The following is an 18,148-nucleotide window of genomic DNA, read 5'->3' as shown; positions in this document are numbered from 1 at the left end:
CTTATTTCTTTCCTAGGTAAGCAAAGCCTAGGTGGCAAAGATTCCATGCTGAAGCAAACCTGAGTAGTCCCTGAACACTCTCCTAGGCCCAAAGGTACATTTTTTTTCATAATGTGTAGTCTTAGGAAGAGCCTACTAAATCAATTTAACCAGAACACCCCTCGTCCCTATGTGACCAGGTTCTTCATCCTTTAGTGCCTGATGACCATGGTCTGTTAGGTCAGTTTAGTTAGAATTCTCCCTTTTCCGGGAAGTTTTCTCTTAATAATTTTCCTTTTAGCAACTCCTGTTCTTTGCTTGTAAATTTCCACTTGCCCATTGTCAAAACTCAGAGTTCAAACCAATCTCTCCACTAAACCATAAAATCCCATTGTAGGGGCCAGGTGGTGGCACTGGTTAAGCACTCACATTACAGAGCACAAGGACCCAGGTTCAAGCCCCTGGTCCCCACCCGAAGGGGGAAAGCTTTACGCTCTGTCTCTTTCCCTCTTTCTCTCTCCCCACCCCCTTGTCAATTTCTATCCAATGATAAATGAATAAAAATATATGTATTTGGGCAGGGGTAGATAGCATAATGGTTATGCAAACAGACTCTCATTCCTGAGGCTCCAAAGTCCCAGGTTCAATCCCCTGCACCACCATAAGCAAGAGCTGAGCAGTGCTCTGGTTAAAAAACAAACAAAAAAACATATATATATATTTTTAAAATGTTTTAAAATTTTCATTGCAATTATCCCTCTATCTATAGTGATGATGCTGAATACAGCTGATCTTATCTTTAGCAAGTGTCACTGAATATTTTTCCTTTAACATTAGTCAGCTGCTTATTGTTCAAAATTTATTCCCACCCTCCCACCTTAGTGCCTTTACATATGCTATTCCTTTTCTAGACATGCTCTATTTCATCATCTAAATTTTTTTTGATCAAATTATATTTGAAATGTTGTACTATACCTTTTGATTCAGTCCCTCTGACTTGGCTCCTTCTTTAATCATCAGTAACTTTTTCAATAGTTAGAGAAATCATTTGTATTACAGGACAGTCTTAAAAATATATACATGTGGGAGTTGGAGGTGTGCAGCGGGTTAAGTGCACGTGGCGCAAAGCGCAAGGACCAGCATAAGGATCCGGGTTTGAGCCCCCTGCTCCCCACCTGCAAGGGGTGGGGAGGTCGCTTCACAAGTGGTGAAGCAGGTCTGCAGGTGTTTATCTTTCTCTGCCCCTCTCTGTCTTCCCCTCCCCTCTCCATTTCTCTCTGTCCTATCCAACAACAACGGCATCAATAACACAACAACAATGATAATAAAACAAGGGCAACAAAAGGGAATAAATAAGTAAATAATTAAAAAATATGTATATATACATGTTTCATATTTCTAAGTGCCTGAGAAGCAGAGAGAGAATAAAACAGACTACAGCACCTGAGTTCCCTTCACTGCAGTGGGGGCCTGGCAGGAGTCTAAGTAGCATAAATGGTAAAGCAACACACTAGCCAAATGAGCTCTTTTGCCAGTCTTTTTTTTTTTTTCTTTTAAAGATTAGTCAGTGGGGAGTCAGGCCGTGGGTTAAGTGCACATGGCGCGAAGCACAAGGACCGGCATAAGAATCCCAGTTCGAGCCCCAGGCCCCCCACCTGCAAGGGCGTCACTTCACAGGTAGTGAAGCAGGTCTGCAGGTGTCTTGTCTTTCCCTCTTTCTGTCTTCCCCTCCTCTCTCCATTTCTCTCTGTCCTATCCAACGATGACATAAACAACAGCAATAATAACTACAACAACGACAACAAAAAAAGATTAGTGAGTGAGAGAGAGAGAGAGAGAGGGAACACCTAGGGTATGACTTTGGCTCATACAGATGATGGGGATTAAAGTTGGGAACTCAAGCTTCTGTGTTGATAGCTTTTATCTACTGTGTCATTTTCCATATGCTTTTTAGTTCTTAAAACAGTTGTAAAACACATGACATGAAATTTAGTATCTAAGCCATATTTTATGTGCAGAGTTGAGTAGTAGGTATATTTGAATTATTTGAAGAATCTCCAAAACTTTTTCATCTTGTAAAATGCATACTATACTTATGAAATAATTCTCCTTTTCTGTCCCCCCAACCTCTAGCATTATTAATTTACTTTGTGTTTCTCACTGATTTGGCTTTTCTAGGTATTTCATGGGATTGAAACCACATAGTGTTTGTCTTTTTGTCAATGGCTTATTTCACTTAGCATAGTCATGCCAAGAATCAGGCATGTTGTAGTATCCCCATACATCAGGATCCCTTTCTATTTTAAGGCTGGTAATTTCTCTTTTTTCCTAATGCCTATATATGTACATTGAATCTTGTTTATTCTTTCATCCTTTGACAGACATTTAGTTTATCTTTACCCCTTGGTTATTGCAAATAGTGTTGTGAATTTGGGTGTGCAAATCTGGATGTAAGAAGTGGTTGCTCAAGATGTCCAGTCATTTAAAAATTACTTTCTGTGGAGGAATAGTAGAAATTTTTACTTAGGATATCATCCCCTTACCACTCATATGATTTGTGAATACACTCTCTCATTCTGTAAGGTCCCTTTTCACTCTTGTGTCCTTAGATATGGGGAAGTTTTTAAATTGGATGTAACAGTACCAGTTGTCTATTTTTGTTTTGCTATCTGTGCTTTTGCATATCCAAAGAATCATTGTTAAACTGAATGCTGGATGGAAGAGATAGCATAATGGTTACGCAAAAAGACTCTCATGCCTGAGGTTCCAAAGTCTCAGGCTCAATTCCTGCACCAACATAAACCAGAGCTGAGTAGTCCTCTGGTGAAAAATAAAATAAAATAATAATAAGAACCCAAAGGATACAACCTGTGTTCTTTGAAGAGCTTACAGTTTTAGATAACATATTTAGATCTTTAAACCTTTTTGAGTTAATCTTTACATATGGTACATAGTAGGGTTCAAACTTCATTTTTGTATGTTGCTGTTCAGTTTAAGTGGGTATTCTTATCTAGGCTAATGTTCTTACCATCCTTTATTATAGCTTTTTTTTTCTATATGTACACCAGGATTTGTATCAGGGCTTTTTACTCAATTTTATTGATTTATATAACTGTGTTAAAGACAATACCCACATTGTTTTGACTGATGTAGCTTTTTTTTTTTCTTTCAGATTGTTCTTCTCTCCTCTCTCTCTCCCTCTTCCCTCCTCTTCTCTCCAGAGCACTGCTCAACTCTGGCTTAAGACTGTACTGGGGAGTGAACTTTGGACTTTGGAGCCTCAGGCATGAGTCTTTTTGCCTATGCTTGGTGCTTTCTTCCCAGTTTGACTGTTGTAGTTTTTTAGAAAAACATTTTTTATTATCTTTATTTATTGCATAGAGACAGCCATAAATTGAGAGGGAGGGAGGGGATAGAGAGGGAGAATGACAGACAGACACCTGCTTCACCACATGCAAAGATCTCCCGCTGAAGGTAGGAACCAGGGATTCAAACCCAGGTTCTTATACACTGTAGTGTGTATGCTCAACCAGGGCTCCCCCCTCCCCCTTTTTAAGCACACTTTACAATCTTCTCTATAGGGGGATATAACATAATGGATATATAGACTCTGTTGCCTGAGGTTCAGAGGTCCCAGGTTCAATCCCATGCCCCACCATAACTCAGAGCTGTGTAGTGCTCTGGTAAAATAAAATAGTATAAGCCAATTTGGCTTCTAATTTTCTGTAGAAAACACTAAATCCCAATTTAGCTGAGCTAGTGTCGCCTCATTGATCAGGCCTCAGACTTTAGCCACTTTGGGAAGTTTGTCCATTCCACCATCTGCCCAAAATTTGCATGCATAAATTCTTCTGTGAACTTTGACTCTACACACTGCACTTCCTCTGTCACAGAATTTAATTTATTCTAATTGAGCTGTGAGTCCCAAGGATATAATCCCTCTGGCTACTCATCAGTAAGTAACAAGTAAGATTATAAAAAATGAATGACAGCTTGCTGGGAAATTGTGCAAATGCAGTCACATCTGCCATGTTGTCCCCTCAGGCTACTGCTAGTTACCACGAGAGTTGGGACATTCTCTGTTCTGCCATGTTGTGCTCTCAGGGCATTGTCTATTTCCCCGCGATATCTGGAGTGCTTTGGTTACTCTGCCCCCCTCCCATTCTCACAAGAGTTATTATCCTATCCTGGAGTGCTATGGTTACTCCTCCCCCTTCCCATTCTCGCGAAAGCTACTCCTATAAAAGCCCTTCTTCTTCCGCACCTCGCTCTCTTGCCAGCACTTCACTTCGGTGTTCAGACTCAGGAAAGGCTACTGCGTGAGGCAGCCATTTTCGCTACCTCCACGTGGCCCAACCTGCTTCTCTAGCACCCAACTCTGAGGTGCCAGCGCAAATCAAGATTTGTGTTCCTTCTTCGCTCCAGACCTCCTCTCTCTCTTCTCCGTGGCCCACACACAACGACATCTGGTGCCTGACGTGTCCTGTACTCACGCCCGGCCTGAGGTCCAGAAAAGTCGCCCAGACACAGGTAAGTGGCAGCCGCCTGACTCTGTGGCCCTGCGTTTCCCCTCACCATGGGATTTTTTTTCGTTTTATGAGGAGGTGTCCCAGACATTATCTCCTTCTCTCCTGGGACAGGTTCTCGCTCTCAGAGACACTTCAATTTTTGCTACACTGTGGGTTCTCATAGCTATAATGGCTACTTACAAGATACGTACAACGTGGTCTGCCATGAGGATAAGCAACCTTGAGGCTGAGATACGAGAGTTAAAGCATATGTGCTTAAGACGCACTAAGCGATCAGCAGCTAGTCCCAAAATTTCCGTCTCCACAGACACGTACACATGTTCGGACGCTCCTCACCTGCAGGGGAATCGCTTCATAAGCAGTGAAGCAGGTCTGGTGTCTCTTTCTCTCCTCTTCTCTGTCTTCCCCTCCTCTCTCCATTTCTCTCTGTTCTACCCAACAACCACAATATCAGTAATAACAACAATATAATTACAACAATAAAACAACTAGGACAACAAAAGGCAAAATACCAAAAAAAAAACAAAAAACAAAACCTGCTTCCCTACACCTTAGAATCCTTGTTAAAAGATAAGTTCTTTTTCCCCATGAATCACCCAGGACCTTCCAGATAACGGCTGACTACCATGACAAATAATATAAAATAATAATAATAAATGAATAGGAAAGATACATCCCCCAATACTCAGTTGGCTAAGGCACCAAAACTCTTTTTCTATAAAGCATTCAAATCAGATGACCTGCTAACCACGAGAAGCAGATTGTTTGTGTTTCTTCCACAGGAATCCCGGAAAAAACCATCTGGACCCCGGCACACCCTGACACCACCCACTAGATGGCACGACTACAGTGGCACAACCCCCCCCGAAACCCTGGATGTCACCTGACGCGATCTGAAGAACCTGATTCACAGACTCCAAGGACAGACTTTTTTACTGCCTGTCTGCCTTTCCTGCTTCTGCTTTGCCTGCCACGTTTTGGTGGTTCCAGCTCACTCTCTACGGAAAAGCGGAATTCCAGAGGCTGACCTTCCTCATGCAGCATTTCACCCCCTGCCATTTCTCCCCCTAGTCGCCTACTTTGGACTGAGACTTCTATCAGACTTGCTGGTATACTCTTTGGACACTTTAGACAATTTTACAGTAGCTTCCTTCCCTTCACGTTGCTGGTTTTTCATAGACTGACCCTGAGTAGTTCATAGACTTTACAGACTGTTGCCCTGGCCATTAGATAAAAGGAAAGGGGGAGATGCTGGGAAATTGTGCAAATGCAGTCACATCTGCCATGTTGTCCCCTCAGGCTACTGCTAGTTCCCGTGAGAGTTGGGACATTCTCGGAGTGCCTGTTTCGCCATGTTGTGCCCTCAGGGCATTGTCTATTTCCCTGCGATATTTGGAGTGCTTTGGTCACTCCTCCCCCTCCCATTCTCACGAGAGTTATTATCCTATCCTGGAGTGCTATGGTTACTCCTTCCCCTTCTCGCAAAAGCTGCTCCTATAAAAGCCCTTCTTCTTCCACACCTCGCTCTCTTGCCAGCGCTTCACTTTAGTGTTCAGACTCAGGAAAGGTTACTGCGTGAGGCGGCCATTTTCGCTACCTCCACGTGGTCCAACCTGCTTCTGTAGCACCCAACTCTGAGGTGCCAGCACAAATAAAGATTTGTGTTTCCTCTTTGCTCCGGACCTCCTCTCTCTTTTCTCCGCGGCCTGCACACAACAACAACAGCTGAATTTACTAATCTAGTAAAAAGGGTAAAATCTATACATTGATTATGAAAAAAAATTAAGGTGAACAAGATGTCACGATTTATATACAATGGGAGGAAATTTGGGGGTCAGGCAGTGGTGCACCTGGCTAAGTGCACACATTATAGTGGTCAAGGACCGTGGTTCAAGCCCCTGGTCCCCACCTGCAGGGAGAAAGCTTCACAAGTGGTAAAGCAGTGCTGCAAATGTCTCTGTCTCTTTCCTTCTCTATATTTCCTTCCCGCTTGATTTCTGGTTGTCTCTATCAAGCAAATAAAGATAATAAAAATTTTAATTAAAAACTAAAAATAAAGGGATGAAATTTGTGTCACATAATCTGGAAGAACTCATAAGAAAATAAAACTGATGTGGTCTGGGAGGTAGAGCAGTGAGTAAACTCTTGGACTCTCAAGAATAAGGTCTTGAGTTCAATCCCCGGCAGCACAAGTACCAGAGTGATGTTTGATTCTCTTCCTCTACTCCTTTCCCTCTCATTAGTAAATAAATAAAAAATATATTTTTTAAAAAAAAAGAAAAGAAAACTGATTAAACCTAATTATGTCTAGGGAGTCAGCTGGGAACCAGGTGGGTGGGGGCTAGGGAAAGAGAGACTTATACTTTTTACTTTTTTTTTTATACTGTATACTTTTTACACTTTAAAATCATGCAACTAGGGGAGTCGGCAGTAGCGCAGTGGCTTAAGTGCACGTGGTGCAAAGCCAAGGACTGGCTAAGGGTCTGGGTTCCAAACCCCGGCTCCCCACCTGCAGGGAAGTCTCTTCACAAGCGGTGAAGCAGGTCTGCAGGTGTCTTTCTCTCCCTCTCTCTGTCTTCCCCTCCTCTCTCCATCCAACAATGATGACATCAGTAACAATAAAAAATCATGCAACTTACTCCCTATGTTGGTGTTAAATAAAAGCATTTATTTTTTTCAAAGTGAATAAATTATTGGGTTGTTGGAAAAGTTGTGACATTTTTCTCCTTTCCTTTTTTTTTCTCTACTGAGGGTGTTAACGCTTTATAGTGCAAGCATTGATAGCACTTGAGGTGTGAGTACAGTTTCATTATGCATAAGGACCTCACAGTTCTCTGGCATTGTTCTGCTTTTCTTTTTTTTATTGCAAGTTTAAAAAAATATTTATTTATTTATTCCCTTTTGTTGCCCTTGTTGTCTTATAGTTGATAGGACAGAGAGAAATGGAGAGAGGAGGGAAAGACAGAGAGGGGGAGAGAAATGGACTCCTTCACTGCCTGTGAAGCGAATCCCCTGCAGGTGGGGAGCCTGAGGCTCCAACCAGGATCCTTAATGCTGATCCTTGTGCTTTGAGCCATGTGTGCTTAACCTGCTGTGCTAAGACCCCACTCCCTGTTCTGCTTTTTCTATGCAAAATGTATCATGACCTTTCCCACAACCCAGTATTAATGTCCCCAAAGAAGGTAAATAGCAGCTGTGTTATGTCTAGCATTTACTCTCTTCTTCACCTCCCTGTTAACTAAATGAAAATGAAAATAAAAGAGTAATTTAAATGTTATATTTGAACTCAGTCATTCCCTATACTCTAGAATCACTGAGAATAGGTATTATGTTGAAAAGTAGTTGCTTTAGTGATATAATGATTAACTAGATTGTAAGATAATGGATATAATTCCATACAATCTCCACCACTAGAGTTCTGTCTGTCCCAGTCCCCGTCCTTCCGTGTCCGCCACCCCCACACCACACACACTGGAAACTTCCTCATTCTTTATCCCTCAGGGAGAATGGACCAAAATTCTTTACAGTGTGCAGAAGGTGGAAGTTCTAGCTTCTTCTTTTTTTTTTTTTTTTAAATTTATTCCCTTTTGTTGCCCTTGTTGTTTTATTGTTGTAGTTATTATTATTGTTGTTATTGATGTTGTTGTGTTGGATAGGACAGAGAGAAATGGAGAGAAGAGGGGAAGACAGAGAGAAGGTGAGAAAGATAGACACCTGCAGACCTGCTTCACCACTTGTGAAGTGACGCCCATGCAGGTGGGGAGCCCGGGGCTTGAACCGGGATACTTATGCCGGTCCTTGTGCTTTGCACCATGTGCACTTAACCCACTGCGCTACCACCCGACTCCCATCTTGCTTCTGTAATTGCTTCTCTGCTGGACATAGACATTGATAGGTTGATCCATACCCCCAGACTGTTTCTATCTTTCCCTAGTGGGGTAGTGCTTGCTTATTTATTTATCTATCTATCTATTTATTTATTTACTTAATTTATTTATTTTAATCAGAACAGTGCTCAGTTCTGGCTCATGGTGGCATGGGGATTGAACCTGGGACTTTGGAGCCTCAGGCAAGAGAATCTGTTTGCATAACCATTATGCTATCTTCTGCCCAGTCCTTGCTTTTTTTTTTTTTTTTCCCTCTAGGGTTATTGCTGGGCTTGGTACCTGTACTATGAATCCACTGCTTCCAGAGGTGATTTTTTCCCCTTTTGTTGCCCTTGTTGTTTATTGTGGTCATTGTTGGGTAGGACAGAGAGAAATCGAGAGGTGGGGAAGACAGAGAGGGGGAGAGGAAGACTAGAAAGCAGACCTGCTTCACCACCTGTGAAGCGACCCTCAGCAGGTGGGAAGCCAAGGGCTTGAACCTGGATCCTTAAGCTGGTCCTTGTGCTTTGTGCCATGTGTGCTTAACCCACTGCGCTACCACCCAGCCCCCCTAGTCGTTGCATTTTTTTTAAAAAATGTAATAATCCTTAAGTGGCATTTTAAATTATTATTATTTATTTTACTTTTAACCAGAGGACTGCTCAGCTTTGGTTTATGGTTGTGCAGGAGATTAAACCTGAGACTTGGGAGCCTCAGGCATAAACATCTCTTTGCAAAACCATTATGCTATCTACCCGTCCACATTTTAAATTAATCTTTGAAAAACTATGAGTTGTACATATACTACATATTGAGTAAAGATGTACTATTTGCTAGTTAGAGATGTTCCTATACTCTTGGGATGTCAGGAAAGTCATGACACATTTCTGCATAGAAAAATGACTTTCCCGGGGGTGGGGTGGTAGCTCAGAGGGTTAAGCGCACGTGGAGCAAAGTGCAAGGACTGGCATAAGAATCCTGATTCGAGCCCCCGGCTCCCCATCTGCAGGAGAGTTGCTTCACAACTGGTGAAGCAGGTCTGCAGGTGTCTATCTTTCCCCTTCTCTGTCTTCCCCTCCTCTCTCCATTTCTCTCTGTCCTATCCAACAACAAAGACATCAATAACAACAACAATAATAACTACAACAAGGGCAACACAAGGGAATAAATAAATATTAAAAAAAAACCTTAAAAAATGACTTTCCCAACAACCCAATGGCTTTACAAGAGTTGTTAAGCAGATTCCAAGATGGCCTCCATGATCCTTAACTCCTGAAATTCATGCCCTTTTGTAGTTTACTCTCTCTGCCCATGTGAGTAATAGGTAGCATGCTACAGAAGTTAAAGTTAGGTCATGAGAGACTTGCTAACTACACTTTGATGTGTATTGAATTTTCAGAGGCAAGCTAGTCTTCATGTCAGAAGGATAAGTAGCCCTAGGAGAGAGATGCCTCTCTAGATTACTGAGACCTCCCTGCAAAACTCAGAAACTATAGCATGAGTTTAGAAGGAGGTTCTCCATTCCTAATCTAAACATTAAATTACTACAAGTTCAGGATGACATCTGCAACCTCACAAACACTTAAATATGAACCTAACTCTATAATCTTTCCTGGAAAACGCTACAAGGATACTTACTGTTGTCTTAGGCCATTACATTTTGTGATAATTTGTTATGCAGCATAACAAAATAAACTATAATGTTTACTCTGTTATTTCTTCTTTTAAACTACAACCTCCATACTCAAAAAACATTAACAGTTATTCTATCACATAAAACTAGTAAAATCTCAGGCAGGGGTAGATAGCATAATGATTATGTAAAGACACTCTCGTGCCTGAGGCTCCAAAGTCTCCAAAGTCACAGATTCAATCCCCCTTACCACCATAAGCCAGAGATGAGCAGTGCTCTGGTTAAAAAAATTAATAATAATAATAATAATATCTCAATTAACAGAAGTAACAGGTTTGGGACAATGCTTTGAAAAAACTCATGTTACTGGAATTTCTTATTCAGGCTTAAGTGTGAATTTTTTTCATTAACATCAAATGAAATGGCCCATTTGCCTGAACTTTTAGTTTATGAACACAAAACAATAGCAGTTTAAACACTAAGCTCGGGGACTGGGCAGTAGTGCAACAGATTAAGCGCATATGGCGCAAGCACAGGGACCAGAGTGAGGATCCAGGTTTGAGCCCCAGGCTCCCCATCTGCAGGAATGTCACTTCACAAGCAGTGGAGCAGGTCTGCAGGTGTCTTATCTTTCTCTTCCCCCCTCTCTATTTCTCTCTGTCCTATCCAATAATGACAACATCAATAACAACAAAATAATAACCACAATAATGATATAACAACAAGGGCAACAAAAGGGGAAAAAATAGCCTCCAGGAGCAGTGTATTCATGGTGCAGGCACTGAGCCCCATCAATAACAGTGGAGGCAAAAAGTAAAATAAATAAATAAAAACACTAAGTTTACAACATAGCTATATGCAAGTATATAACCATACCAAGTTGAGAGACAAGATGAATTTTATAGACAGTGGGAAACTTGTTCTCTGTACCTGCACAAACTTGGGGGGGGGTACTGTAAATGTTTTCTGTTGGTGGAAATATGGAAATATAACTCAAACTTAAGAAATGATGATAGACCAATGAGGGCCTTGGTCTTGCCTCGGCCAGCAGGTTCCAGATGCTATCATGATGCCAACCAGACTTCCCTGGACAGATGACCCCACCAATGTGTCCTGGTGCTCTGCTTCCTCAGAGCCCTGCCCCACTAGGGAAAGAGAGACAGGCTGGGAGTATGGATAGACCTGTCAACGTCCATGTTCAATCAGTGGGGAAGCAATTACAGACGCCCGACTTTCCACCCTCTGCAACCCATAATGACCCTGGGCCCATTCTCCCAGAGGACTAAATAGGAAAGCTGGGGCCAGTGGTGGTACACCTGGATGAGTTACAATGTGCAAAGACCCCGGTTCGAGCCCCTGGTCTCCACCTGCAGGGGGAAAGCTTTGTGAGTGGTAAAGCAGTGCTGCAGGTGTCTCTCTCTCTCTTCACCCCCTTCCCTCTTGATTTCTGGCTGTCTCTATCCAATAAATAAAGATTTTAAAAAAAAGAATAGGAAAGCTATCAGGGGAGGGGATGGGCTACAGAGCTCTGGTGGTGGGACTTGTACCCCTCTTATCCTATGGTCTTGTCAATGTTTCCATTTTATAAATAAATACATTAAAATAAAAAAGAAATGACGATAGAAAGTAGTGATAACAGATTATTTTAAACTTACCACTGCATCTACTCTTCCTGGAATTCCACCAGAGAAATATTATAGTACTAACATTTCATCATTCCTGAATCAATAATCATAACTTTGTCATATAAAAATCTCCTATTGGTTTTTTAGACTTAGATCAGTAGCTTTAGTTTCAAAGATTTATCTTACAAGTGATACACCCTAATAAGTATCTTTCAAAAAGTTAACCACCAACCAGATGTGAGACGATTTTATGATGTTCAACAAGAGTTATCTGGAAGTGAATCAAATGAGGAAGTTATTCTTACTTCATTCTGTTTCAATTTCTTTTATCAAATATGCCAACAGGGAGTCGGGGCAGTAGCACAGTGGGTTAAGTGCAAGTGGCGCAAAGCACAAGGACCGGCCTAAGGACCCCGGTTCCAGCCCCCGGCTCCCCACCTGCAGGGGAGTCGCTTCACAAGCGGTGAAGCAGGTCTGCAGGTGTCTATCTTTCTCTCCCCCTCTCTGTCTTCCCCTTCTCTCTCCATTTTTCTCTGTCCTATCCAACAACAACGACAATAATAAAACAACAAGGGCAACAAAAGGGAGTAAATCAATAATAAATAAAAAATAAATAAAGTATGCCAACAGTCACACTTGCATGAGAAAGTATGAAGTATACAAGGAATATGAACATATGGCCAATATCTTGATAATGTTATATAAATGGCTGAAGTTTACAAAATCCTATACTTATCCATTTGGTCAACAAACGAATGTGTAGCTAGTATGAGCATGTCATTGGTTTAGCCACCATGAAAGGGAGAAAGTATGATCAACCCTGACTAAAAACCTAGGGCAATTTCATCCCTAACTGAAGGCTGAACAACTGGGAGAAGAAAGTTTAAGCCTGCCAAATGAAGGGACTTCAAAAACTGGAAAGGGGCAAGAGACTGGCTCACTTCGTGTAGCCATCTTGGCCAATTCCAGACCACCTCATGAACTGGGGATCTAGTCAAAGAATCCTTGGATTCGCCTATAGATACTATGGGCCTAGATTTCTAAGGATCCTGATGGTCACTTATGTCAGGAATGTTCTTACTAGCCGTTTTGTGAGCCTTTCTAGGACTTCACCATCACTATAGTTGGCACTGGTAAGGTCTGCCCCACTCTCCAGAATGCAAGCTAAATTATCCTACTCTGCCGCTCAAGGAGAAATGGTTCTGTAATGTGTGCAGCTCAGAATATCCCCAGCTGTGACCACAGAGTGTGAGTTCAGACTTACAGGGACCTGGGTTATACAGGCTCCTGATAAATACGGATGTCCATGAGCCTCAGGTTAGATCAATGTGGCAAACAGTTACTTGTATTTATTTATTTATTTTTAAAATGTGGAACTTTCCTTTTCCTTTAAAATATCTTATTTTTTTTAAAAAAAATTTATTTTGTATATTGGATAGAGACAGCCAGAAATCTAGAGGGAAAGGGATGACAGAGAGGGAGACAGAGAGGTACCTGCAGCACTGCTTCACCACTTGCAAAGCTTTCCGCCTGAAGGTGGGGTCTGGGGGCTCAAGCCTAGGTCTTTGAGCATTATTAACATGTGCACTCAACCAGGTGTGCCACCATCTGGTCCCTAACTTATCTTCTTATTCATTTATTGGGTAGAGAGCCAGAAGTCGAGAGGGAGGGGGATGGCAGAGAGGGATAGAGACAGAGAGACACCTACAACACTGCTTCACCACCTGCAAAGTCTTCCCCCTACAGGTGAGGACCGGGGGCTTGAACCCAGATCTTTGCCCACTGTAACATATGTGCACAAAGCAAGTGTTCTATTCAAGTGAGTTGTATTGCCAGTCCCACTGTAATGTTTTTTTTTTTCTTAGTATATCTTTGACGTATGCAATGCAGTACAATGTCATTAAGGTCTCAAGTTCTGATAAATGAGGGAGGGAGGTTGACATAAATACAACAAAGAAAAGGGAAAAGCATAATGTAGAGACAAAGTAATCAAAGGTATTTATTTGTATAATTTTTTTAATCTAATTATACAAAATAGCAGTTCTGTACTTAAAAGAAATTCACTTCTGTGACAGACTTAACCTAAATTATAAATTACATGTTAAAATTATATATACTACACATACTGTGAAAACCACGACAGTCACTGCCAAAGAATATCAAACAGACGGGGGAGTCGGATGGTAGCACAGCAGGTTAAGTGCACGTGGCGCAAAGCACAAGGACCTCTGCAAGGATCCGGTTTTGAGCCTCCAGCTCCCCACCTACTGGGGAGTCGCTTCACAGGCGGTGAAGCAGGTCTACAGGTGTCTATCTTTCTCTCCCCCATCTCTCTCCATTTCTCCCTGTCCTATCTAAGGACGACATTAGTAACAACAATAATAACTACAACAACAAGGGCAACAAAAGGGAAAACAAATAAATATAAAATATATATATAAAAAAGAACATCAAACAGAGGGGGTCGGGGGGTAGTACAGCAGGTTAAGCACACATGGTGCAATGTGTAAGGACCAGTGTAAGGATCCCAGTTGGAGGACCCCGGCTCCCCACCTGTAGGGGGGTTGCCTCACAAGTGGTGAAGCAGGTCTATAGGTATCTATCTTTCTCTCCCCCTCTCTCAATTTCTCTGTCCTACCCAACAACAACAACATCAATGGCAACAATAATGACAACAAGGGCAACAAAATGGGAAAAATGACCTCCAGGAGCAGTGGATTTGTGGTGCAGGCACTGAGCCCCAGTGATAACCATGGAGGCAAAAGAAAAAAAAAAAAATATATATATATATATCAAACAGAAAGAAACAGCCTCACTGGTTGTATGCTAGTGACAACTGAAAAAAACAATTTAGAAGAACCTGTCTTAGCATTTACCTTTTAAACTTTTATTCTTTCTATGATCTGAGCTCTTAAATTTAGCTATTAATTATTAAGTATGATTTAAGTGGTTTTTATCACATTTCATGGTTTTAAGAATTCATGACTAGCGAGGGAAATCATTCATAGGAAGATACCATTATCAACATCTTTCTTTTTACTTGTTGAAGTTATAATGTGATTCTGAATAAAATCAATGACTTAACCATAAGCTCAGACTCAAAACATGAATTAATTATAGTTAAAGAAAAGCATCAAGAGACCAGAGAAAAAGACAGCTTCTTCCATAAATTAAAGCAGGTACCTTTGTGTATTATTAATAATATTAATATCTTAGTATGGAGAATGTAAGCTTTTTGTTATGAGCGAATTGCTACTGTATCTTATGCTCAAGAAAGCTTAAACTGAAAGCTTGTTTTGGTGGTTCGGGAGATGGCACAATGACTATAGCACTGGACTCTCAAGCATGTGGTCCTGAGTTCGATCACCAGCAGCACATATACCAGAGTGATGTGTGGTTCCTTCTCTCTCTCTCCCCCTAACTTTCTCACTAATAAATAAATAAAATCCTTTTTTTTAAAGTTTGTTTTGCTTTTAAAGTACAATGCAGGGAAATTTTGGAGTGACATGGAACTCAGGGGGGCTGGGTGGTGGCGCATCTGATTGAGTGCACCTATTACAGTGCACAAGGACCCAGGTTCAAGCCCCAGTCCCCACCTGCAGGGGGAAAGCTTTGTGAGTGATGACGTAGGACTGCAGGTATCTCTCTGTCTCTCTCCCTATCTCCCCTCCTCTTCTCAATTTCTGGCTGTCTCTATCTAATAAATAAATAAAGATAATTAAAAAAAAGAAACTTAAAAAGAAAAGAAAGGGAATTCAGTTCAAGTACAGTAGTTTTAAAATTTGCATTCTATACAATTACATTTGACAAGATCTTAAGTTGGCCATGAGAAAAATAGGCTCTCTGGTCAGGTAAATTTAGGAAGTGCTACTCTTGCCTGCCCTTGGAAATTTGCAAGCATACAAGGATACTAGGAAAGCTTTGGATTTTTAAATAAGATTTACATATTTACTAATGAGAGAGAGATATATAGCATGTGTGCTGGCCAGTGCACCTTGTGGTACAACTACTCCTGCTGGGGATCCAACTCAGGACCCATGCTTTCAAATTCTACCACTGTGCCAATTTGGGGACTCAGCAGTAAAGGTTTGAATTAGTCTGAAAGCCAATCAAAAGGGTCTCCCTGGAAATCTACAAACATATAAGCATATTAGTAAAGGCTTTCATGAATTCTGCAGTCAAAAGCAAATCAGAATTATTTGCTATACTGTTTTATAGGCACACTGGTGGGTTCAGAACAGTGTCCAGTGAAAACACCAATTTAGAAAATTCTGATCTTATTTTTATTTTTGCCTCCAGTGCTGGGGCTGTGCCTACACTACGAATCCACTGCTACTGGAGACCATTTTTTCCCTCCATTTTATCGGATAAGACAGAGAGAAACTGAGAGGACAGGGAGATACAGAGGGAGAGAGAGAGAGAGAGAGAGACACCTGCCAGTTACTTCACAAAGGGTGAAGCAGGTCCGCCTGCAGGTGGGGGAGCCCGGGGGTTCAAACCGGGGTCCTAGCGCTGGTTCTTGAGCTTTCTACTATGTGCACTTAACCTGGTGTACTACAGCCTGGCCCAGAAAACTCTGACTTACAAAATTTCTTTAAACGAATGACAAAACTGAGGCCTAGGGTTACCACATTTTAACAGAAGGCCTAAATGACATACCTCACCAACAGGCTCGCTCCACTGCTTAAACTAGCAAAAAAAAAAAAAAAAAAAAAAAGATCCCTTGCCAAATATTTGTTGACATTTAACATGTCTTCTATAGTGTCACATTTTTTTTCTGGTTTGTGTATTTTTCATCCTTCCGGACTTGGGTTCAAAAAAAAAAAAAAATCAGACCTATCCGGAGATTTGCTATTTAGCAATTCTGGGGAATGAACCAGTTCAGTGGCAGTGGAGTGTAATCACTCAAAATGAAGCGTTTATACAACTGGCTTTCATTTCCTCCACTAAATCACTGTGCTGTTTATCGGGTGGTGAGTTAGTTAGCATCGAAGGCTGACAAACATTACCAACAGCAAAATTAAAGACCTTGTGTCTGCACAGAAGCTGCCAACATAGAAGCTACGAGGGGTTTTTGTTTGCTTTTTGCCTCTCCACGATTGCTTTAACTAGTCTCCAAATCAGACTTTCCTAATTTTTCCTTTTTTTTTTCTTCAGGCTCCAAAGGAGTCTAAGACTGTGCAAGAGAAAAACCACACACTTTTTACTGAGCTTCTAATAGTTGTGTGCGCCTTCGCCCACCCCACCTCCCACCTCACCCAAAGGTGGGCAAGACAAGAAGGGAGGCGAAAACCCGGACCACTAACTCTTGTCATGTTGCAACTTTAAAGGGATAGGGAATCAAAGGTGACTATTGTCAACTTCCTCTGATAAACTTTCTCACTTCTTCCCAGGCCCCCGACTTGGACCGTGAACCCTGGTTAGCATGCTAGTCTCCGCCACGCTACGGGGACCCAGCAGAGGGGAGCGAGGGCGAGGGGCCTGGGTTCTGCCAACAAAGAGGCTGTGCTGGTCTTCCCCGCACAGGTGCGACCTCCACTCCAGACCCCGCGCCCGCTGGGCCCCAGCGCGGAGGACTCGGGACGGACCGCGGGACGCCCCGACCCGCCCGCAGCCGCTCCCGCCGGCCACCCGTGCGCCTCCACCTGCTCCCGGTCCCCGCGCAGCTCCCGCCTCCCCGCAAACCCCAGGGCAGCCGCCGGCTCCGCGGCTCCAGGCGGGGCCAGGGCGCCCACACCCCCGACGCCACAACAGTCTGGTCCGGGGGGAACGACCCCGCGGCTGCTCCTGAACCCGACGCGCCGAGGAGGCCGCTCCGGGCTGGCCTAGCGCCCGCGCTGACAGCGAGGACGCGGTTACCTGCGGTGGGCTCGGCCGCTCCCCGCCGGCGCCGCTCTCCTGGCAACCGCGGCAGCGACACGGAGGCCCGGAGCAGAAGAGCCTGGTGACAGCTCCCAGCGTGCACCGCGCCCACGCCGGCGTCGACGTCGACGGCCCTGGATCCCCGCCCCCCCCCCCCCCCCCCGTCCGTTCCTCGCTTAGGGGACTAGCTGTCGCCACAGCGCCCTCCAGCGGCCAGTCTGGTTTATGCTGGTGCTGGGAATTGAATCTGGGACATTTAGTGCCTCAGATATTAAAGGCTTTTTGAACCTATTATGCTATGTTCCCAACCCCTAAATTTATTGTATGTTTCAATATAAAGAATATAATGTAAAACTATTTCAGAAAAAATAAAAATATTTCAGCACTTAAATGTTGCAATTCAATGTGGAAGACATGCGAAGTTGAAATCTTCACTCTGTGTAACTAATAGAGCAATAAACTTTATGTATTTATTTTTACCAGAGCAAACTGCTCGTCTCTGGCTAATGGTGGTGCTGGGGATTGAACCTTGGGCCTTGGAGCCTCAGAGCACAAAAATCTATTTGCATAACCATTATGCTATCTCCCCAGCCCAAACTTGATTTATTTTTTTATTGGTTTTTAATTTTTTTTCTTTTTTGCCTCCAGGGTTAT

The 18,148-nt window shown here is 42.6% G+C and overlaps 1 protein-coding gene across 2 annotated transcripts in view; it reads right to left on the bottom strand.

Moving 5' to 3' along the window:
* LOC132542701 (protein dopey-1-like) overlaps positions 1-17,594 on the bottom strand; it is a 54,919-nt gene extending 37,325 nt beyond the window's left edge. For both annotated transcript variants that reach the window (XM_060205439.1, XM_060205438.1), the window contains exon 1: positions 17,492-17,594. The gene's annotated coding sequence lies outside the window, so the exon portion shown is untranslated. The remainder of the gene's footprint in view (positions 1-17,491) is intronic.
* Positions 17,595-18,148: the final 554 nt, after the last annotated feature.

Source organism: Erinaceus europaeus, chromosome 13 (genome assembly GCF_950295315.1).
Source record: "Erinaceus europaeus chromosome 13, mEriEur2.1, whole genome shotgun sequence".
Taxonomy (NCBI): Eukaryota; Metazoa; Chordata; class Mammalia; order Eulipotyphla; family Erinaceidae; genus Erinaceus; species Erinaceus europaeus.
This window is presented reverse-complemented; position numbering and strand designations above follow the sequence as displayed.